The sequence below is a fragment of the Acipenser ruthenus genome, chromosome 2 (genome assembly GCF_902713425.1).
Source record: "Acipenser ruthenus chromosome 2, fAciRut3.2 maternal haplotype, whole genome shotgun sequence".
Classification (NCBI taxonomy): Eukaryota; Metazoa; Chordata; class Actinopteri; order Acipenseriformes; family Acipenseridae; genus Acipenser; species Acipenser ruthenus.
This window is the reverse complement of record NC_081190.1, coordinates 88,176,776-88,201,690: the sequence shown is the minus strand read 5'-3', so window position 1 is coordinate 88,201,690 and position 24,915 is coordinate 88,176,776. Positions and strand designations below refer to the sequence as shown.

The 24,915-nt window shown below is 37.1% G+C and overlaps 1 pseudogene; it reads right to left on the bottom strand.

Moving 5' to 3' along the window:
* Positions 1 to 24,915, bottom strand: part of LOC117409104 (GPI ethanolamine phosphate transferase 2-like) — a 91,922-nt pseudogene that overhangs the window by 12,416 nt on the left and 54,591 nt on the right.

The following is a 24,915-nucleotide window of genomic DNA, read 5'->3' as shown; positions in this document are numbered from 1 at the left end:
CAGGGGTCACAAATGGAGATTACATAAAGGGTCATTCAGAACAGAAAATAGGAGGCACTTTTTTACACAGAGAATTGTGGGAGTCTGGAACCAACTCCCCAGTAATGTTGAAGCTGACACCCTGGGATCCTTCAGGAAACTGCTTGATGAGATTCTGGGATCAAAAAGCTACTAAAAACCAAACGAGCAAGATGGGCCAAATGGCCTCCTCTCGTTTGTAAACTTTCTTATGTTCAAATGTTATGACAACACATGACTCGTACATCCTCAGACAGTCCGGTATATATGAAGATTATGAGGCAGATGTATATACAAGACTTTCGGCTATGTTAATATAATTTATATAGTCACCATGTACTTGTGATATTTAAGTAAGCTCTGCTTATAGCTTTAAAATATACAAAATAAACTGTAAATGTCCAATAAATTAATGTATACAGAGTACTAGTTGAGGTGCAGTCATTTAAGCAATCAAAAGGCATCTAATGTTAAAAAAGTGAAGTTTCCAGGATGCGCCCTATAGCCTGGACGTCGCTGGTTGAAGTCCAGGCTATTCAATTGCTGACTGTGGACGGGAGCTCCCAGGGGGCGGGGCACAATTGGCCAAGCGCCGCACGGGAGGGGAGGGCTTAGGTCAGCCAGGTTGCCTGTAAGCTGCCCAGTTGTCCTCCGTAGCTCTGGCTTGGTGAGCATGCGGTGTGTAAAGAAGCGGGCGGCTGACGTCACACGCTTTGGAGGACAACATGTGTTCGTCTTCGCCCCTCTCGAGTCAGCACAGGGGTGGAATTGGTGAGCTGAGCCTAAAATAATTGGACAATCTAAATTGGGAGAAAATAATAAAAACAATTGGCGACGACTAAATTAAAAAAAAGACCTTTCGTCAAACACTTTGAAATGTAAATAGTGAACTTTTAATTGACTGAGCATTTAGCTCCTAGTCTGTAAACTTTAGATTGCTTCACTCTGTCCTCCTTGGTCACTGTCATTGTGACAAACCATATTTACCTTTTCTTTTCTTATCATTTAGCTCGCTTTATTTGTGCATAATTAGTTTAGTGAATAGAGCTACTGCTGGTTCATTTTTGCGCGTGGTGTGGCTTCCCCCTCCCATGCAGTAATTCTGGTCATTTACCGCTGTTTAGTGAATGAGGCCCAAAGGCTGGAGTAACAGATAAGCCACCTACATACATTTGTTGAGTGTTTTTCTTTACTATTCTTAGGCTTTTCTAAGTTTCATATGGAGAGCTGTTTCATGTAGATTATTTGTATTGTAAATGGTAAAATTAATGCAGTGTTAAAAAAAAAAAATCATTTGAATCACAACTGGAAAGTAATAACTAAAACTATCCAGTTTGCCCACATCAGATGCTGTTGGGCAATCTGCACTTGCAGTATTACTGTTAAGATTCTAATTGATTTCAAGACATGAGACAAGAGATTGGAATAATTAACCAGCATGAAAAACCAACATTTTTAGAGCACTAAGGAAATTGTCTGGGGACTGTACTGCAACTGGCTGACAGGCAAAATAATGTATTATATTGTCACCTTGGATTCTCACCTTAATTTGAGGCTTCCTTCGGGAGAATTTCCTGCCCATGATGGACAATATCACACAGAGCAGTGCAGAAACAAAAACTATTACTGCAAACGCCAAGGCCCACAACAGGCTGCAAAAGTAACCTGAGCTCTCTGTTGAAGTGCACAACATAACGTGAACACCAGAGAACATCAGGCACAGAAGGTAAAAGGGCAGGGAACACAGGGAGAATGACAGGAGTAAATTGAGTTCAGCACTGCTGCTCAATGCATTCGCAACATTAACAAGCAGCAGGAAATGATCCTGGAACAACAAGAAAAAAAGAGACAATGATTAATGTCACCTGGTATAAAAAAAAGTAGGACATTAAGATACCAGACCCCCCCAAGACCAAACTGAAATTGTATAGGGGTGTGTTTTGAAAGACAAAAGGTGGGCAACAGTAAATAACATAAAACCAGTCTGTTTTATGTTATTTATCTGTTTTACCATCACTTATGTATAAACAGAGCCCCGTGCTTTTTGCAAATGCGAAATAAAATGAAATGCAACATATAAAACGAAATAAAATTCAAATATAAAGCAAAATAAAACGAAAAATCATTATAAAAGCAATATGGAATGACATTTTTAAATTGGGAGGTTTATACAAAAATACTTTAAATAAATACTTGCAATCGTAGTTGTCAAGGCTCAGCCATTACCATAGACACGATGTGAAGGGAAACGGAAGCTCTGTCTAGCTCTTAAGCAAATGTATAATTTGGAGCGAGTCGTTTGGGAAGATATCGTCGTTAAGCATTAGCTGTTTATTCCTTTTTTCTTTTGGGGAAAATATGGCTTGTTTGCTTATATTTTGTATGCATGCTAATTCTTTGTTTTATTTCAAGTTTTGCAAACTTTGTACTGGAGGAAAGACTTTTGGTTTTGAATTAATTTGAATGAATGAATCTGCTTTGCTTAGTATATAAATACTGAGAAACCCCAAACTTGTTGGAGCCAACTACAAACGTTCCAGGCAACCATGGATAAAGACATGACACTATAGCAGCTCAAAGCAGTTGTGCTAAATGGATGGTCTAAAGAAAAGGATAATGTGCCAATAAACATCGGAAACTATTGGACTTTTCATGAGGAAAACACTTACCTTGACCAGCTACTTTTCAATGGATCAAATGAAAAAATCAGATGCTCCACAAAATACACGAAGCCCACCTCAGCATTCTAAAAGGTAAACTGAGAGCACAAGATATTCTGTACTGTCCTGTGATGTTAACAGTCTGAAGATGTGCTGTTTGCAATGCAAATAAAAACAATAATCCTAAATAAGCTCTGTTACCTCATGACATATCTGACACGCCTTGGGTTACATTAGAAGCTGACCTCAAATGGAACAGAATATCTTCTGTGTGAAGACTATCATTCAAAATTCCTAGAAACAACAAAACTCAGCCACTACAAGCAAGACAGTTACGGCCATTAAGTCTCCGTTTGCCAGACAAGGCATAACAGATAACGACCCACAGTTTTCTAGCTTGGAGTTCAGAATGTTTGCTGATAGCTGAGAATTTAAACACCCCACATCTAGTCCTGGATTCCCACAGTCCAATGGACAAGCAGAGAGGTCCCTGCAAATAGTAAAAAAATGTACTGAAAAATGCACAAGAAAGTGGTGAGATTCTTATCTTGTACTGTTAGAATAGAGGAGCACACCTCTGGAAGGAATTTGATTTTCTCCCGCACAGATACTTATAGGATGCAGGTTCAAATCTAAGTTGCAAGCATCAACATTGCTTTTAAAACCTGAGCATGATTAATATGAAAGACAAGCTGAAAACAAGACAGTTTACTCAGACAAGTACGAGTCAGGCATGAGGAGATGTGGCAACCTGCAGTCTAATCACAATTCTCCTAGATCATACACAGTTTGTACACCTGATGGCAAAATGTACAGAAGAAACCGGAAGTACCTATTGAAGACACAGGAGAAAACATTCCCTGCGATGATCCCTGATTCCTTTGATGTGTCTAGCCCAACCACAGCAGATGAACATTCAGAGAGTATTATTCAATCTATTGTATCTTCACCTGCTGCCCTACCTGATACTCACAAGGAAAATATACAGCCGGTGCAAGGAAAGATAGCCAGAACTACAAGATATGGCAGAGAGATCAAAGCTCCAAGAAGAAGATTATACTTAGGACAAGGAATAAGAAGATTGCAGCATGGACTGGTGGTGAATACCAGGTCCCAACAGGGCTATGTATTTTTTGTTTTAATCACAATTAGGGCCAGGGCTATGTAGCCTCTGGCCCTAATTAAGTGATTAAAACAAAAAAAAAACTAAAAACTAAAATGTTGATGTTAACTGTTGATTTTGTTAAAGGATTTTTTTTTTCTTAATGTTGATAACGTTACAGCTTTTTTATATTTTTATCACAAAGTAAATCATTTGGAGTTACATTAGGTAAACTTGCTCTAACAGTAGAATATAAGTAACAAGTCTATCCCAGGTGCACAACTGCTACTGTATTAAATCATATGGAAAACAGAATAAGTTACTTATAGTTTTACTGATTTATGATGCAGTGTTTGAAGTTATGGAGTTTTACAGTTTAAACCAATGTTTATGCATTTGCTGCTCCTCATTTGAAGTCAACACTGTCTTCTCATTTTAAAGACAATTTAACACATATTTGCAATTTATATATCCATTGAGATAATTTTACTCAGTTCCTTTTGGTGCTCATATTGTAATTATTATATAAATATTAAAATATGGACAATGTTCTTGCCTGTAGAACAATGACTGTGCCCACAATCATTGAGTACATGTCATACATTCCAGCTGTTTGCTAAGTGACGAGCTCGTGGACTGCAAGGCATCCAGATACTGTTTGAGGGTCTTCTTTCCCATGTTGCTCAGGACCTCTGATGCATTCCCTTCTAAATAAAGCTTCATCCAGTTGCCATGGGACTTCTCAGAAATTCTTAATTTTTTGTAACCCGTATCTGTGAAAGAAAAAAAAATATATGATATGCATTACATAGAAGAAGCAAATATCTTCCAGAACTTGTGAAAATCTTGTAAACTGTATAAACCATTACTATGAAAGTTTTTTTGGCCTACAAGTAAAAAAAAAAAAAAGTAAAAAGAGGAATGTATAAAATAGTAAAATTCTATAAAATAATTCTTACTAATTAACCTTAAAGCATTCGAGAACAAACTGCAGTACTTACAAGAAACATGCTACACTACCTTTACTGTTGTTCACGTCACAGCAATATATTTTAAACATGATCCCAATTATTTTGATATTTGTTTTCACGCATCAATTTTTAATAAACCAGCATGACAAGGCTGGTCATAAACCAGCAGGATAATGCAGGATGTATCGCCTGTAAAGTAAACCTCACCACTCTAAAATTCATGGCATTAATATTTGTCCTTTGGAACATAAACCGACATTGTCTCTTTAAATCTTTAAACAGTCTTTCAATAGCATTACTATTTTAAAAGATAAAAGAGGGGTCAAAATGTAAAAAAATCAGAGGTTGATTTGGCCCCTGTACGTCCACCGAACAGCAAATAGACATCCCGATGAGGGAGAGTCTAACTTAAGGGCCGAAAAGAGATCTCAAAGTTAATAAATCAATTTGCTGATGTTTTTTCAAAGAAACCGGGTAGAACAAATCTAATCGAACATGCCATAACGTGCCGGGCACCTGAATGACAGAAGGATATCGTAAAGGAGGAGGTAGAGGCTATGCTAGAGCCTGGGGTGATCGCGCCGTAGCAAAGTGAATGGTGCAGTCCGGTCTTGTTGGTAATTAAACCGGACAGAACCATTTGCTTCTGTGTCGATTTTAGAAAGGTTAATTCCCACTCCAAGTTCGACGCATGCCCCGGGTAGATGATCTGTTGGATCAACTAGGATCGCTACAGTTTATATCCACGTCCGATTTCACTAAAGGTTATTGGCAAATACCATTGACACTACCTTCCAGTGAAAAGACAGCTTTTTCCACTCCACAGGGTCTTTACCAATTCTACATAATGCCCTTTGGTCTACACAGAGCACCAGCGACATTTCAAGGACAGGGTACACCATCCTCATAGGGAGTATACTGTGACGTACTGTACATAGATGATGTAATCATCTGTAGCTCAACATAGGTGGAGCACCTACAGAGGCTGGCAGCAGTACTGACATCCATAAGGAAAGCAGGTCCCACGGCTAATGTGGATAAGTGCGCTTTTGGAAAAGAGGAGGAAAAATATTTAGGTTATTCTTGGGAAGGGGGATAGTGAAACCAATTGTAAATAAGGTACAAGCATTGTTGGAAGCCCCTATTCCCAAGACCAAACACCAGGACAGGTCAGTGTTAGAATTGGCAGGGTATTACAAGCGTTTTATTCCCAACTTCTTGTCAGTGGCAGCCGCCCTTACTGACCTGACAAAGGACTGTCAGTGGGGCCTTCGATATGTTAAAAAAAAACATTGACCTCAATTTTATTGCAAAGCATAACGCCATATACTTTGCCATTTTTATAGCTGGCAATGGTTACCCCCGTAGCTCATAGCACACTTCTTGTTTCCTGGCAATTTGCATGTTTTAATGGCTGATCATAAAATCATAATGGCATTAATTTTGCATAAATAGAGATCTTAGCATGTATTGGTGATTTTAGGCACTTTCCTATGCCCTCAGCTAAGTTAAGTCCTTTTTTGTAAATGTGTATGTTTACAACCAACCTGCTTACCCTTTACTGAATGCATCACTTGCTCTTATTGTATTACTCTTGCTCTTATTGTATTACTTGTATTGTAACGCTTGAAATGTTTTTGCTTACGATTGTAAGTCGCCCTGGATAAGGGCGTCTGCTAAGAAATAAATAATAATAATAATAATCACTGGGATCATCCAGGAAGCATTACCCAAATTCAGTGTTATACAAGTACAGTGCTACCTCGTTATAACGCGACCTGTTTAGTGTGGAATCAGTTATAACACAGTAAGGTCGTGGCTCTCAGTTCCCCCACAATTAAATTTGCAAACATTGGGTAAAAATTCTAGACACTTTAAGTGATCCTGGTGATGTTATCGTGAATTATGCTAGGATAAACTGTAATGTTGTTTGTTGGTGTGTGTTTGTTAGAAGGGAAACGGTAAGCTTGCCTCAGCCAGGATTGGTGGGTGACATCCGGGGAGGCGGGGACATGAAAGCATATAGGGGGGTGCCGACATCAGCGCGGGCAGAGCTGAGTGAGACAAGCTGCTGTGTAAATGTGCTGCTGTGAGAGTGCAATACTGTTAGTTGTTTTTGGTGAGGCCCAGGCTAACAGGGGCTAGGAATAAACCATCCCAATAAATTGTGGACTTAAGTGCCTGAAAATTGTGTGTGTCTCCTTCCTTCATTTTCTGCCCTACACTACAATACTAATTTGGCTTGTGGGCATTGTAAATCATTTAGGGAATGAAAATGGCAATATTCGTTATATGGGGAAACACAAATAACGCAGTCTCCTAAATGGACCCCGACAACCGCATTATAACGGGGTAGCACTGTACGTCCATGTAAATTTACCCTTTAACTTAACAACAGGTTCAAATTTGACCTACGAAGTTAGTTTTTGCACTTTGTTTGAATATACATTAATGCAACTAAAAGCTTTGTGATGCCATTAAAATTTACACTGTATGTAAGGGTTAACTTATCAAAACAAAAAATTGCCACATTTTCTGAAGGAGTTTTATTGTATTAGCCTTGTAAGATGTATGGCATTTTCAATAACAATATGTTGTAAGGTTTTATATGAATTGTAATAATTGTACGTACCCCTTTGAATGGCAACAAAGTGAGGCTCTGTCTATAGCTTTGCACTTAGCCAAAAGGTGCCTGCATAGTTTAAGAATCAGGATAACAAACTGGTTCTTATATAGTTCAAAGAACAATTATTATCTCGGCCGGATGACCCTTGTTTATGACCACAAGTGCGAACCACAATCGACCAAAAGGTGCCGTCACAAGGCACCGGCAGACGCACCTCCAAGAAAGTGGAGCTAACTCTGTTGATTGGTGAAAACAGGAGATTGCCATACCTGTGGGATGTAACCTGCCCTGAATATTAATGTCTCTAAATTGTATTCTGTTGCTCGGTTACTTGGAAACCTGCCACCTCCCTGAGACCTGTAGGCTCACCTGCAGTATTTGGTGTTCAAGATTTTAACTGCAGCTTCTGCATGTGATTGCATTCTGTACTGTCTTTGGATTTATTTTGTTCCTGAATTAAACTCTTTTGATTGAAGGTTACCTGAAGACTGATTTATTATTTTTAAGAAGTAAACAAACCTTGCAATGTCTGGGTGGGGGGTGGGGGTAATTCTTACTGAGAATAACAAAAGTACATAAAAGGAGAAAAAGCATAACATGCTCCTGCTGTTTCTAAATGCATTAGAAGGATAGAAATGTCATCCGCATCATCCTCAGGATAAACCAAAACTAAAAAATGCATTGCCTTTTTCCACCTAGTGTTTTCCCTTTAGTGATAATGTTTACACAAAATGCCTATAGACCTGAAGACACTGTATCGATCAATGTTCAGTGTTCTAGTCATGACATAAAACAAAACAACTGATTTCAGCGATCATTGTTAATTTATTAAAGAACAAATAGCACTATCCTTGTCCAGGTTTGAGCATTATCACATAAGATAACATATGTACTTGTGATATTATAGAGAAAAAAAATATTCCTGCCATGTTGCTTTGAATCTATCAAACAAAGTTGTTTAAATGTATGTGTATCTGTAATTTTCTAAACATAACCCAAACATATGGAAACATTTAGAGTCCTGAATTGAATAAATATATTAATTAATATGGCATTTGTTAATAAGGTCAAACTGAAGATTAATACGTTAGTTTTAAACTTTTTCCAAAAATCCCAGCTTCAGTGCGATTCTCTCATAATTCTACCTAAGGCATAGGGATTTTATATTTTTATTTCTCAATAACCAATAGATGTGTATTGATATAAGTTAAGTTTTACTGGTGAGGAAATTAATTTAAAATTGATAGCGGACCGAATGAAGCAAAAATATCGCATAGCTAGCAAACACCAAATTGATTTCTAATTTGATTACAAAGAAGCATGTTTCAATTTCAGCGACTTTATGCAAACTCTTCAGTACTATATTCAACTTAACATTTTATTTTTTGCATTGGAATGACAGGAGCATGGGGTATAAGTTTCCAGAACTTTTTAAATTTGATATAATGAGTTTTAACAGATCCAACAAATTTAAAGCTCGCCATAACACAGTAGGCCTCCTAAAATTATAAATTGAGTGAGGATGTAGGGCTCACGATGCCAGAGAAACTGCAAAACTTTTTAACATAAGCAGTTTTGACAGTATTGTACATGACATTCTTTGGACACCTGTGTTTGTGTCCCTTTCTGAAAGGGAAGCATCGCATCTCTCACAACATTAAATCATCTGTTAGTTTGTTATCCATCACATTAAATCCATGCTTAATTCAGCTGAATCCTTCTTGCTCTCCATTGTGGTTGGTGGGCATTCTGGTATGTAAAAATAATTCTTTATGATTGTCCGACATGCATGTATCCAAGATCTGTGGAACTATAACTGAAGCTGTTTGGTCTAACATTGACCAAAACATTAATGTTTAGACTATGCTTTTAATGTAAACTGTTTAATCACTTGTAATTTTTTTTGTTCAATACCAACGATTGAACCTGTCCCACAGAATAATGAGAATACTGTTAGTATCATATATGAAGTCAGTAGATTTCATCATTTGGAAACCAAAAAGTTTCTGTAAGACAGAAAATAAGAAGTTTGAATCTGAACTTTTTTATATATATTCCAGTAGTTCATAGCAAAAAAATATAACCTCCCCTCTAAATGTAATGCCTGAGTGGTAGTGGTGCTGTAAGGTAAACCAACCCTAGCAGATTTTCATCCCATAACGGAAGGAGTCCAATGGCAATGCAGAAATCCCTATGGGTCCCCATCCAAGACCCAATTTAAAGAAATACACTTTTAGATTTACCTGCTGGGTTGATATGGATAATACCCAGCTGCAGTAGATCCTTTAGCTTGGTATTTTAATTCTCACATGCCTGACAAATTTTAGAATGTATTTAGACAATTTAAATTAAAATATTAAGTCTGTACCCCAAATGATTTATGAGACATAAGCTGTTGAAAACTCTGTGAGTGATTATTTTCCAGGTAAAACTTTGAGTCTAATAAAACATTTAATATGTACAGCAGGAGCTGTTTTCTTTCACCTGGGTATGTATTTTATTTGTATCCACTAGTCATTAAACATTTATAATTAAAGGTATTGCAGTATATCAAAGAACTGAAAAAGGAGCGACATGCTGTGCCACGGCTCCATCCCACGGCCTCACAACAGCACTCAAACTGTCTACATACTAGCTATGTCTAATATGCTAATAAATGGATACAGCCTTGAAAGGAGAACACAAAACAAAAGGGCTGAAAACATGCTGGGTTAAGATTTTTTTTTTTTTTTTTTTTTTTTAATCACTCACTCTGTGTGCTTCCAGTTTTTGGTAGAAAAATAGTGACAATATTTCTTACTTTCTCCTGAACAAATCATGTGGTTTTCAACATTGTGATAAAAAAATAAATCCAAAAATAAAAAACACACAATTAAAAGCCAAAATTGCATATTATCATCATGCAAAGCATTGCTCTTACTCCAAGAAACCAGGCTACTAATCAGTGAAGGATTCTTATAGATGCCTTACTGGAAATAAAACTACCAGATGGTAATGTAAAGCATCGAGAAATAAGACTGTGTGGTCCAGTGGTTAAAGAAAAGGGTTTGTAACTAGAAGGTCACTGGTTCAAATCCCGGCTGACTCACTGTGTGACCCTGAGCAAGTTACTTAACCCCCTTGTGCTCTGTCTTTCAGGTGAGATGTTGTTGTAAGTGAATTTGCAGCTGATGCATAGTTCACACACCCTAGGCTCTGTAAATTGCCTTGGATAAAGGTGTCTGCCAAATAAATATGTTCATATGTTTTGTTTTAACATAAAACCTGTTTATATGCCACTGGAAGTCACTAGCAGTAGTAAGCTCTCCATAGTTAAAGGTCAACCTTAAGTTCACTTGCACAACGCTGCACAGGTTTGGGCAAAGATAAAAAGTCTGAGCCATTAGGGAACACACTCACCTTTTTCATAAGCTGGTGTACTGTCTCTCAACAGCCTACTGAGCTGAAACCCATTGAGATGTAGGAATCTTAGTTGTTCTCTCAAAGAGCTGTCTTTGAGTACAGGAAGAATACGGCGCCCCACATTGTTCTTTGATACAGGAAGTCCAAGGCCAAGTGACAGTGTTGGAGTTAAATCCACAGTCTCTGGGATTAGAAAGACAACTGCAAACATGTTTTGTTTAAGCATTGTATTATTTCAAAACCGTTACAGAACACCTTTACAAACTTCAGTTTCAAAACTTCATTAAAATACCAGATGAGCCATTGCAGTTACCTTGCAAATCTGTAGTTTTAACCCGCCTCTATTAACTGGTCTCATACGATTTTAACTTCCCAACAACAGAACCCCACATGGCCAGATAGAGGAAGACCACACACAGAATGTACAAAAATATATTAATAGGCACTATTAAAGGTTTCAGAATGTAAATAATTGTTAAGTATTTAATATTACAAACTGCATTGGAAGGAGTAGTGGTATTTAATAGTTACAATTTTATACACATTCTTGTTCATATTTAGAAACCTTTTGTAAATGCTTCTTTCTTCGGCTACAAAAACAAAGAATATCTTTTGAGGTTTAAAGTATGTGTCACAAGTGACGTTTTATTAATTATTATTATTTAAATGGGATGGCGTATTGTCACGTGGGATAGTGGACGTCGGGACGAGTGGGCAGCTGAGCAGTTTGGGAACTAACTTTAACCAGACTTACAATACTTTTACTGGACTTTTTCTGCGGCAGCTAAACATGAACATTATTTTTATATAATTTTTTAGAGACTTTTACCAGCAGGAGGGGTTTACCTCAGTTTATTTTTAACTGTTTCTATTTGTTGTGAGTTTGTGTGTGGTTTTTAAAGAGCATTTTTAACCTGTTGAGAAGCAATAACATTTGTTTTAACCTACCTGGTTTTCCCTTGGTGTGTGTGTTGGACCCCCGGGGATCAAAAGAACCTGTTCTGGGAAGGTTATTACTACTCGGTCATAAAGGTCCTTGCCGTTTTCAAACTCAAGGTGGCGTAGTTGGTATTATTCAAATCATTTATTTACTTGTGGTTACCCCTGGTCACCCCACCCGTGATATATGATGCAATGGATCACAAAAGAGGGCCCATAACTTATGAATTTTCTATTTGTCTCTGACATGCTTTCCTGTAATTATGTATGTCTTACATACACTGTAAAAGCCAGCAGATGTAATATGAACAAAAGGAAGCATGTAATTTAATAACATTCATTTAGATAATGCATTACAAAACAAATTACTTTGAGAAAGCAGTGAATGCTTGCCAGTCTCAGGTCACACAAAATGTTTTAAATCCTTTGCAAATTTCAATGTATGTGTCTGCCTTTCAGGTACGTGTTGATTCATTGCATCCTGAAACCAATGCCAGTATAAGCATAAGATCTTTTTCGAATACCACACACATTGTTTTCATACTCTTATAAGTATGGCTTGAATTTGTTGGTGTTTGTTTTCCTTTTAACAGTTTTCCTTTAAGTCTTAAGCCACCACATCTTAATTATGAGAACATTCTGTTAAATTAGCAGGAAAGAACAACACAACATGAAAGGGACACATTGGAAGCTACCTAATTCCCAGGGTGGTGCGAGAACAAAATGCTAGTTAAAGTAGCATCTGGGAGAAGTGATTAATGTTATTGCTTGCTCTTGTGTTTGAATAATGAATAAGGTGAAACAGAATCAGCAAGTCAATCAGGACATCAAGGTAAAATGAAGTGACTTTGTTTAGTTAACAGTTTAATTAAGATATTGAATCGGCTCAAAACACGGTCACGTGAACAAAAATAAAAACCTAACAAAAACCTAAACCTTTACACGCTAAAATGGTTACTGTATTCCTTTGTATTTAGGGTGTACCATTTAAATCCATTCCAGGGACACCAAGGAGGCTATGGGTCAATGCAGCTACTATGTTCAGGGACAAGCTGGTTGTCCGGGCAACCACTGCTTTGTCCCTGATGAAGTCATCTAGATGCTTGTGCTTTCTCATGATTCTTCACACTATTCTCACATGTAATTCAGACGAGGAGATTTTCAAATTTCATTTACCTCATGCAACATCTGCAACAATGAATTAAAATATTTCTTTCACTGGGGCTAGAATACAAGTGCTATGTCATTTCACAGCCGTGTTTACAAGTTACGCTTTAAAATGATCCAAATCGTGGGGGCTAGGCAGCTAAGTTACTTGAATAATTCACTAGCTTCTTGTCCTGAGTTTGAATCTGGCTCAGGACAAAAGTGAAACTCACTTATTAATATAAATTATAATGAACTGGAACAAAAGAACATTACTTAATAGTTAATTTATACAGAATGAAAACTAATATTAGAATACAATAAACATATGTTGTTGTTTGTAAAATATGTGTGATGTTATTGTAAATATGTTACAAATGGTTTATAACTATAATTGTATATCTATATCAGGGGCGTGCAATTCGTATCGCCTGACGCCTGAGACAACAAGTTTTGTGTGACGGACAACATGTTTTGCTGTTACACTTTGTCCATCGGACAAGTAGTTTTTGTTTATTTGTTCTATGTTCGATCTGTTGCTAGAAAGACACTCCGGGTATCGTTGTAGAGAGCCACATAAGTTTCTAGCACCAAGGCACAAACATTTAAAAAAGTGTTTACGTCACAACCCTATCACTTTTGATTGGCTAACCGTGGAAGAAGCTGATCTTCTATTGGTTACAAAGAAACCCAGAAATGGCTGCCAAGAGAGCCTCTGGCAACGCACAGACTAATCTTTTAAATTTAAGGTATTGGTTATGTTTTTTGTAAATTAGTGATACTGCTTTCATAATACATGAACCTGACAACCATGCAATCTAGTACAGTAAAAAAAAATTATATATATATATATATATATATATATATATATATATATATATATATATATATACATATATATATATATATATATATATATATATATATACACACACACACACTACCGGTCAAAAGTTTTAAAACACCTCAATTTTTCCAGTTTTTATTGAAATTTATGCAGTTTAATGTCTCAATGTACTCTGAAATTAAAGCATAGAACAAATAAACAATTGGAGATAAAAAGAAATCATGGAATCATTTTGTTTAACAAAATTTAATCTAAATTTTTGACTCAAAGTAGCCACCTTTTGCAGATATAATAGCCGAACACACTCGTGGCATTCTTTCTACAATGGAAATCAAATATTGTTCGGAAAGTTCTTCTAAACACTGTTGCAGAAGTTCCCTCAAATGTGTTGCACTTGTAGGTTGCTTTGCTTTCACCCTTCTGTCCAGTTCATCCCAAACCAGCTCGATGGGGTTTAAGTCTGGAAACTGTGCTGGCCATTCCATGATTTGAAGCCTACCGTCTTGTTCTTTTCTTCTAAGGTAGTTCTGACATAGCCTGGAGGTATGTTTTGGGTCATTATCTTGCTGTAGGATGAACCCCTGACCAATTAGGCGTATACCAGAGGGTATTGCATGGCGCTGCAAAATGCTGTGGTAGCAGTTTTGGTTCAGGGTGCCACTCACTCTGTGCAAGTCGCCGACTCTGGATCCAGCAAAAGAGCCCCAGACCATCACGCTTCCTCCTACATGTTTGACAGTTGGTGTCACACGCCGAGGAACCATCCTTTCGCCTACTCGATGGCGTACAAAAACCCTGCGTGATGAACCGAAGATTTCAAATTTTGATTCATCGGTCCATAAGACCTTCTTCCAGTCTTCAGTAGTCCACTGGCAGTGCTTCATGGCCCAGGCAAGCCTCTTTTTCTTATTTTGCCATCTTAGCAATGGCTTTCTTACTGCCACTTGACCTGTCAAACCTGCAGCTCGAAGTCTTCTCTTCACAGTTGAAACTGAGACTTGCTTACTTCGACCAGTGTTAAGCTGTGCTTGAAGCTGTTGTCCTGTGAGCCACCTATCACGCAAGCTGTTGACTCTCAGAAACTTGTCTTCTGATTCTGTTGTGGCTTTGGGTCTGCCAGACCTCTTCCTGTCAGAGTTTCCTCCAGTTTCCAAGTGCCTTTTGATGGTGTAGGAAACTGTACACACTGACACCTTGGTTTTCTTTGCAATTTCTCTAAAGGAAAGACCTACACTTTTAAGGGTTATAATGGTCTGTCTGTCTTCCTTTGTTAATTGCCTTTTCTCGCCATTATGAGAGCAATATACTACTTCCTGCAGTACAATACTGTCCAAATAATGCTTAAGAGGGTGTAGTAACACAGTCTGTTCCAACACTGCTTTTATAGAGACAGAGGGTTTGTAAGTAATCAACAAAAGTTGGGACACCTGTAGGAATTGTTAGCATCAACTTTCAAGGCTTAATTTACTTCCATGCTGCAGAACAGCTGTAAGTTGTTAACCCATTACTTGTTCCCTGAAAAAGGCCTTTTTGTATAACTCTGAAATGTACATTATTTTTCAGTTTTTGGTAACCTAAACTTTTTTTTTAACCTCTGGCAGTTTACCGCTTACATTTGTACCATTTCAGGTTATTCACTGGACTTGAACTGCTTAAATTTCAATAAAAACTGGAAAAATGGGGGTGTTCTAAAACTTTTGACTGATTTTTTATATATATATATATATATATATATTACTAGATTTGAACAGAAGCGATATTAATTATTTATTGGACATGCACAATCCATCGATTTGTGAAACTATTAAAACATTAAGATTGACAAAGACATTTATAATGATAGAAATGAAATACTTATGAGACTATCTGTACTATATTTTATTATTTTAAAATAAAATACAAACTGTAAATCTCCTGGCAATGTGTTTATGTATTAATTAATTAATTTATGTATTTAAAATGTTGTACTGTTTAAAAAAAGGTATATAATAGAAATAAACAAAAGAAAAAAACTTCTTTGTCTTTGCAGAATTTGATGGAGCCTAGAGTTGGACCATAATGACATTTTCAGCTATCGATTATCATCTGTAAATTGTCACGATAATCGTGCCTTATCGGGCAAATAAATACAAGATTAAAGAGTTTAGAAGGAAATAAAACTAGACAGTATATGTGCCGAGTTTTTACATTTCTGGTGGGTGCCCAGAACAAACGTGAGTATAAAAATACACCTATTGTAATTTGTATATTTTTAAATTGATGTAGTTTTTCTATAAAATGATACATATATATTTTTTCTTATTTAAACATTTATGTTAATTCGAGAACGTTTACTTTCATAAAAAAGTGCCACCAAATAACAAAACAAAATTGCTAACATTACCTGGAAGCATTTGTTTCCATTAAGACAATCAAACTAGGTTATACTGTATATATATTTAGAAAACGATTGAGTGCGAACAGATCTAGCGGGCTTCTATTTTGCACAGATGCCCGCTGGAACGTTGAAGGGCTTAAAGTCCATATGTCACCTATTTAAACGAAGCAGTTGGTCTGTTCAGGGCTGCTGTGTAGGAGGAGACAGGTGGTGTGTTCTGTGTCCAAGCAGTCAATTGAAAAAGTAAGTGTTGTGTTAAAACTGTGTGGTTTATTTTTGTGTATGCCAGGTAAACGGCTTAGCCGTCCTGCAAACTGGTCAGGGACCAGCATACTGTGTAGTAAGCGCTCCGAAGGAGCTAGGTGTTTGTTTTGTTTTTGTGTTCGTTTATTATTAAAGAAAAATAGTGCGTCAGCGCTGGAAAACTCAATTTCTGTGTCCTGTGTCAGTGTTTAAAAGGGGCAAAGTACCTGAGTGGGTGCAATATATATATATATATATATATATATATATATATATATATATATATATATATATATATATATATAAAATGATTTTCTATGTGAGATATGGACTTTAGCTGTGAATTACATTTTAAATCAATCCGAGAATAAATACCAGCTTTTTCCCTTAACATTCTAATCTACAACTAATCTAATAACATAAAAAGCGACTTGATTAACAAACGGTAAATTAAACATTGATACTTTCTGACGCTGGTCTAGAGACAAGGGAAATCGTGTCTGTGACAGGATACCGTAATGAAGGCTCAATTCACAGCTACTGGACAGCAAATCAACAGGAAAGACGCGACTGGTCCACAATTCTGTCATCAGCTGGATCCAAACAACACCCTCCCTCAAAACCAGCCAGTCAAACTGCCAACCCTGTTTCAGTTCTTTCCGCACCAGCCAATCCACTCCCTGCCAGGTTGAATGACGCCCTGCCTCCAACAACAAGTTTCGAGTCTGACTCTATGCTACAAGGACTACAGTTAATAAATTAATAAATTGTCCAGATAAATTATAATACGAGAGAGTAAGACCCCAATAAATAAATATATTAGCCAAATAATAATAATAAAAACTATTTTCTCTACGTGTATTTTTCTATTCTAATTCTTAGGGACTATTTACCTCAGCGGAAGGTTACCCAGTGAAATATCAGAAGTTCAAGGTAAATATAGTTTGTTTTTTTTAAAAAGAGAAAATAAAGAAATAAAAAGTTTTCTAATAGCGATAGAGCCCTCTCGGTGTGGGCTCTACCATGTGGTAGATGACCTTGACTTTCTTTAGCGCCCTCGCCTACGGCTCGGGACACATAACTCCACTCGCAGCTATCTACCACACGGTAGAGCCCGCATCGATGGGTTCTATCACACTACTTACTAGCAAATGTGTTCCAAACTGCACTGAAAAGAACATTTCCTTATGTTATGTTATAAATGTGTTGAGGTGAGGTGGGGTCACAGGGAACAAGCTACAAGGCTAGATCTGTCCCTGTTAATCACTAATTGATTGATTGTGTTCACTCCTTAAATAAAACCAAAATCCTACAAGTTATATTCTAATTTTTGTGTGTGTTTTTGTGCGTCGGATGCTGGCAGGGAACACTGAGAATGATCTTATCAAATGTTGACTATATACGTACAACTCTGGTCACCCCATTGAAATTATTATTAGAAATTCTAGGCACAACTGCTGCAGGAATTATAGTCCTCCCCCCAGGCCTAATATGAACAATCTTATTAGGGTTCCCATATACACAGCTACTCCACCTGCATTTGAGTTTATAAACCTCAGCCTGGCACTGCTTAATGTTCGCTCTTTATTAAATAAATCCTTTTTAATTAATGATTTTATTATTCACTATAAAAACTTGATTGTCTTTTTCTCACTGACCTGGCTTAGTTTTGATGATAACACATACTTTGCATTTGTCCATAAAACACGTTTAGCAGGACTAGGAGGTGGGTAAGCTTTTATATTTCGGAATGTTTTTATCGGTAAACAGATATTTGCTGAGGAGTTTTCTTCTTTTGAATGTCTGCCTCTAATGCTTAATAGCCAACTACTTAATTATGACAGGATTATTTTAATTGGAGATTTAAATCTACATCTTGACACAGAGATTGATTTAAGGGCTCTTGACTTTCTACGGCTATTGGAATCTTTAGATTTTGTGCAACATGTAACTGGGCCTACTCACAATCATGGCCATACCTTAGATATTTTAATCATTTGTGGTGTAGTTGTGCATATCTCCTCTATAATTGGTCTTAATGTCTCTGATCATTACCTCATTCTATTTGAAGCAATCCTTCACTTGTCCTTACTTGTCCTTAAAAGCTGTGTAGTTAATCATCTTACTGTTAGAACATTTGTGGAAAAACAAGCTCTGCTTCACCTGTGCCTATACGGTCTTTGTCTATAGCTAAGTTGGTTGATAGATTTAATCATCTTTGTGCATCGACCTTTGATGCTGTTGCCCCACTTAAGACCAGACTAGTCACACAAAATCATAAAGCTCCATGGATTAATGAAGCTTTGTCTGCCAAATGAAAAGGGAATGTCATAAAATGGAGTGTAAATGGAAACCCACGACACTACAAGTTAATTATGACATTATGAAAGAAAATTTAGTAATACAGGTTCACTCTCATTTTGGTGATGCTCCTGTACAGTACACAGAACTGAAGAAGCAGACAAGGACTCTATAGCTAGAGTTAGTAATAAAAATAAAAATAAAAACTTCTTGTGTATTGTCCAGAGGAGATTTGCTTTGTTTAACCTAACTCTGGTATATTTTTTCGAGTTTAATCAGAGATAACACCTTGCCCAGGACTATAGTCCCACAATTCACTGCAGAGATGACCCATTTCTGAAGTGAAAAAATAATACAATCATTTAAAAATGTTAAAAGAAAAAGAAAACAAATAGCTTATAAAATATAATAGTTCTAGTTAGTTTGATCACAGCAGGTTCTATATTTAATAACAGTCAGATTGTTGTTGATTGATACTCAATAACTGAGTAAACAAGGGAAACCGAGGGACCGCATTGTTTTGTGTTGAGTAATTAACATGTTTTATTCAATTTAATTAATACTTCACAAATTCAAATTTCTTAAAGGTAATTACTCAGAAAATACAAGTGTCGGTATATCCCAAGTAATAATATAACCCTGTGACAAAAGAAAGAATGAATCTTGGTTATAAATCTCCCTCCCAACCTGTGAGGGCGCTGTGTAAAGGCATCAGAGTGCCCCGGACTGGATGGTCTGACAATTCATTCTAGGGAAAGATGAAAGTCGGCCATCTAGAAAGGGGGCGGAGCCACAGTACACCAAGTCATTGCCCCAGACGGGAGGCGATGTGGCAATCGCGGATTGGAGGAAAAGTGATTGCACTCGCTAACCAAGGGGGTGTGGCTGAAGGTACAAAAGGGGATATGGCCGAGTGAACTGCTCCTTTGTTATGGTTATGAGAGAACCGCTGAAGGACCATAAATGTTACCGTGAGTGTTTCGTGTTTGTTTGTTTGCCCATATAATTGTACTTGTTTGTCATTATTAGACGGCTAACACGTTCCGGGAGCTGTCGCTAAAGGCCAGCACTAAGCTGGACATCACTGCACTATTGTACACGAATAAATTGTATTTCACCACTTGCACCAAAGCAGTCACTCTGGACTTGTGATCGTGTTTGTGTTCTGTGTGTGTGTTTATACTGTGTTTATTATTTCGGGACTGTAACCCGTGGTTTAAAACTGTTGCCAGGGATTATTATTTACGGTCGCCAAAACAACCTGGATTAAAACAAATAAATAATTGTTTGGACCGTGAACTTTGTCATCTGTTTATGCGTTGCATCACCTCTACACCTGTGCACTGCAAACCACTTTGCCACAAACCCATACTTGATACAATAAACAAACTTGCTCACACAGTAGACAAGATCAACCCTCAGTCCTTTCATTTAACCTGAAGGTAATAATGTGGCAGGCCCAGGTGCTATAGGGTCTCCTGGTAACAGGATTTAAACTAAAATATAGCTTGCTAATTAGATTCAGTGAAATAGGCGATGGACAGCATAATTTATTAATACTTGTTTTATTAAGTAGTGAGGACAAGGAAACAAGTGTAGTTCAATGATTCATGTTCTGTTGCTGTTTGCAGATTTATATAAATTAATAACATAGCCACTTTGCACAGGAAATGCATATTTGTGTGGTAGAAACACGGTAAAGGAGATGCATTATGAGAAATCAACAGTAAAGTTGCACATTAGCTGATAATACCAACACAATTAAAGATTTATGGCTGTCGAGAGTCAACATGGTTTTAATCCCCACAATTATGAGGGGTGGATGTACTAAAACAGGTAAGTAAAATCATTCTCATACAAGTTCTCTCCTACAGCATGGTGAGCAAGAAACAGATTTGCCTTTAAGTGGCAAGTAACTCCTAAAGCTAAAGACTGTGAAAATGGTAAGCAAAAAAGTGCTTTGAGAAGGATGACAGAAGATGTTTAAAAATATCTGGTTTCAAGGACCTGAGCCATCAACTTGCAAGTTTAAAAAAAATCTAAACCTTCCTATTAAATATTCAGGAAGTCTACTTGCCTTCCCTAAAATAGAAATAGCTTTAATCTGATTGGAAATGTTTGACTTTTAACACCTAATTAATAACAAGGCAGATGCTCAAAGATACTAAAATATATATGTTTATCAAATATACATCTTCCCAGAGCCTGAGTAGGAGGATGGCTGAATGTCACAGTTTAGACACTTGTCCATATTCCATAAATATAAAGGCCCTGTCTATGTGAGAAAAGGATTGTATAGCCTGCTCCAAACTGGGACACAGAAGGGCTGTGGTGAGATCTGCAGACGACCCCATACAGAAATCAGCAGTTTTCATTATTGGATTTGGCTAATTACACCAAACTTTAGATATCTGTTTAATTAAAAACTGAAATGACAAATCCTCTTGGGCAGACTCCAGTGTCTGATGATTCCTTAGAATATAAAGATAGTTAATATGAAAATTAAAAGAAACGTTTCTCTCAGTGAAGATACCTCTTAAGAGTATCTCCCATTGCCTTCATTTTCACGTGTGATCAACAGTGAGAAACCTCTGGAGCCTGCATCCATTTCACAGGAATGGTTGTCAGAGGCATTGCACACAATTACCAATTAGCAGTTCATTTTCATGAGATGCAGGGTAATAGGAGGATTAAAATGTACAGTAATTGTTTGAATATAATGCACACCACAAACCCTGTGCATACCACACATGACTGATTTGTCTTGAGCTGCATCTTTATTATAACATGCACCTCTTGTATAACCCTTCATCAACACGTGGTGCAAATGCAGAAATTTACATCTCTCATAACTTTAAAGATAGCGGGATATTCTTACTTACGATTAAACTTTAATCAGTTTTTGGGGTGATTCCCTTTCCAACTTGCAAGGGTTACAACAAATATACATTTTTCACATACCACAATCACAGCTCCTGCTTTTTGACAGAATAAATTGTTGAGAGCTGCAGGAGAGCTGAGAAAGATGTAGAAACAGTGTATCACTTATAACATGATTGATTAATCCATGAATATTTCTTATGCATTCTTTAAAGTATCCTACTTGTTGCCTAACAGTACCATATTGAACAAAAAAGATTTTATTATTTTTTCCTTCTTCAGGGAGCAAAAAAGGCATGTCTTTCATATAGTCTGTAGGCTACCACTTGCAGCTCCTGTTTACTTGCAGAATTGAGTGCTGAAAGTTGCAGGGGAGCTGGAATAGATGTGGAAAAGATGTACTGCTTCTAAAATTGGTGGTTTAGCCCTACAGATTATATATGTATGGAAAGAAACTATGACTTGGGTTTGAGGAACTGTACAGAGAGATGTATATTGTAACACGTATTTTTCTTTTCTTTGGCATTGTTGCCGTTTTTTTTCACACGAGATGGCTCATGATGATGGTAGATCATTCATGGAAGATTTGACTCTGCAGGGTCAAGGTAGAATATTTACATCAATCTGTCTCGAATATTTAACTATTGGAAGACGGTCCTCCTGTTAGTATCGTTTTTCATCCAGAGGGGTCTTTCATTGATTCTTTCATTGAAATGTGTTAGCGCACAAGTTGGGGGAATAACACAGCAGTAAAAGACAAACACTTGTCAATTTTTTCAGGGAACACAATAAATCACAGTATCTAAAACTGTTTAATGATTAACTTTTACATTACCGTAGCTTTTCTTGTTCGCATTGTTTTTGGAGGAAACGCTGTGTAACTACACAATAATACAGACAGACTGATTTGCCATGCAAGAAAAAAAAAACCTGGGATATGACGGTTGAACAAGTACTTTGTAACATTGAAGAGACGGGTTTTGTATCAGAAAACTGGTCACTGAGTCGGAAATAGTGTGTGACAGGTCAATGAATTCATTTGTTACATTATGTATATGTATTATGTTACTGTATATATATAATGAGGATTGATGTTATTGTTATTACAAGGGCGGTAAAAGACAACCGACGTGTAGCTGGTTTTATGGATATCCGAGTGCCGACTGTATTTAAAAAATGTGCAGCACTTCAAAACACTGTTTATTCAATACAGAACTGTTTAATAATATAAACCAGTTTTGTGTCGTTCCTTTTCTTTAAATTATAAGTTAACCGTGTGCATGTGCATGGGGTTTATTTGCACCCAGTTCTGCCTTCAGTGGGCGCTTAATTATTGTACACCTTAATGTACACCTCTCATATGCTATAAAGTCTTTACAGAATAACAGTATACACTGCTAAAATTTGTAAAATGATATGTGTTATACTCTGGTAAAATTATTTAATTTGAACCAATCCTTTAAGGCTCATGCAAAACCCATTTTAATTCTAGAAATTAAAATCAGAAGAGAAAGAGTTAAGAATCTACCATAGGATTTAATTGTTTGCATGTGTAACAGGGTACTTCTGCACTCACATGAATGATTGAAGGATGACAATTAGATGACATGGATGCGTGATCTCTGCGTGAAGGTTGGAATTGGCACGCCCCACAGGCACACAGGTATAGAGTACATACGAACATACAGGGACCCCACGTGACGCTACCAGCAATGGTACCTCACGTGGGACACAGCCCGGCGTACAACAGGCAAAATAAACAAATGGAGGTGCCGCTTCCACACCTGTATGCTATACTGGGTGAGAGCTAATATCCCGAAACTAACCACCTGTTCCCCGGGCAGGTCACCCAACCTTGGATATACCCACGATCGTTGGTTCATTGTAGCTTCTTTCTCCAGGAACAAACCCCCCGACCACCTTAAGACCTCAGAATATACACACGATCAGCGTTGGAGGTGGTCGCTTCCTTTCTTGAACACAGTTGTTCAGCAGCACAGACGGACCGATGCTTCAGCAGGAACAATGCTCTGACCCCTATGGCTTACAGCAGCCTTGATCTGTGTAATCGGGACCCTTTTATTCCTGGCGCTCTGTTGCACCACGCCAACCTGCTGATTAGGAGCTTGCAGCTGGTAAACACACACACGCTGCTCGTTCCCACAACTAAACACAGCAGGCAGGCTGCCACACACAGAGCATCAGGTTCCCCTTTAAAACTAATCCCGTTATTATTATTATTATTATTTATTTCTTAGCAGACGCCCTTATCCAGGGCGACTTCCAATTGTTACAAGATTTCACATTATACAGATTAGTTATAGAATCATAACGCTCACACCTACATTACTCGAACACAGAAGGCCACAGGGCTCCAGCCCTGCTACAGCATGAGACATTGAAACATACATTTTTGGATTCTATGAACCATTTCAACAGAATTAAAAAGGTATGTATTTTATTCAAAGTGTACATTTTAAACACCATTAAGGGAACCTTGGTATACTGCGTACTACATCATAATAAAAAGAATTACCCAATCAGAAATCCTTGGAAACCAGTTACAAGGGTCAGCAAAAGTCACAAATATATATATTTCAGTACAGTGAACATAAAGTGCTTAGGTTAAATGTGCTTAAAATATAAAAAGGTTATACTTTGGGAATATACAGTAGAAAACCAAAACAATATGTGTGCTCACATGTACATTGGCCCAAGTAATTTTTTTAATGAACAAATATACAATAAACCTGGTTGTTTAGATACAGCATGGCTGCTTCGATCAAATCCAGCCGCACTGCAGACATTTTGTTTTACACAGTCAGTAAATCAAATAGAGGGATATGCAGATTTGTAAATAAATAATAACTCATGCATTAGTAATAAAGAACATTTCCAAAATGAAGATAGAAACACATTAGAGAGCAGATGCTCTGGTTTCTTAACAGTCTGTAGCATACATAAACATACAGTAATACAAATACAAGTGAACAACTTGACCAGTAGGAACTCATAGATTTTTAATAACTAGATACTGTAGATGGATTCAAGAACAGACAGGAAACAAAATATATGCAAAAAAAAAAGATATTGCATGATTAGTAAGATGTACTATAAATAATTGTTGTAATTATCATAATTCACAAATAATAATCATGTATCAGAGAACATATAGTAAATTACCACAACTATTCATACAGAGTAACATTGATGTGCTGTACTAGACTTGCTTTCTGACTGCACTCTGAACACAACCTCTTTACATGCATGCACAGGATGCACAGACTACTCCTCTCATTACTCCTGCCAATGCCTAATACTTATTTTAAGGTTTCCATGACTACCCCATTATATCAGCTAACCACAGCTGTTTTCATCACTCCATTGGTTTCAGTTCCAATGT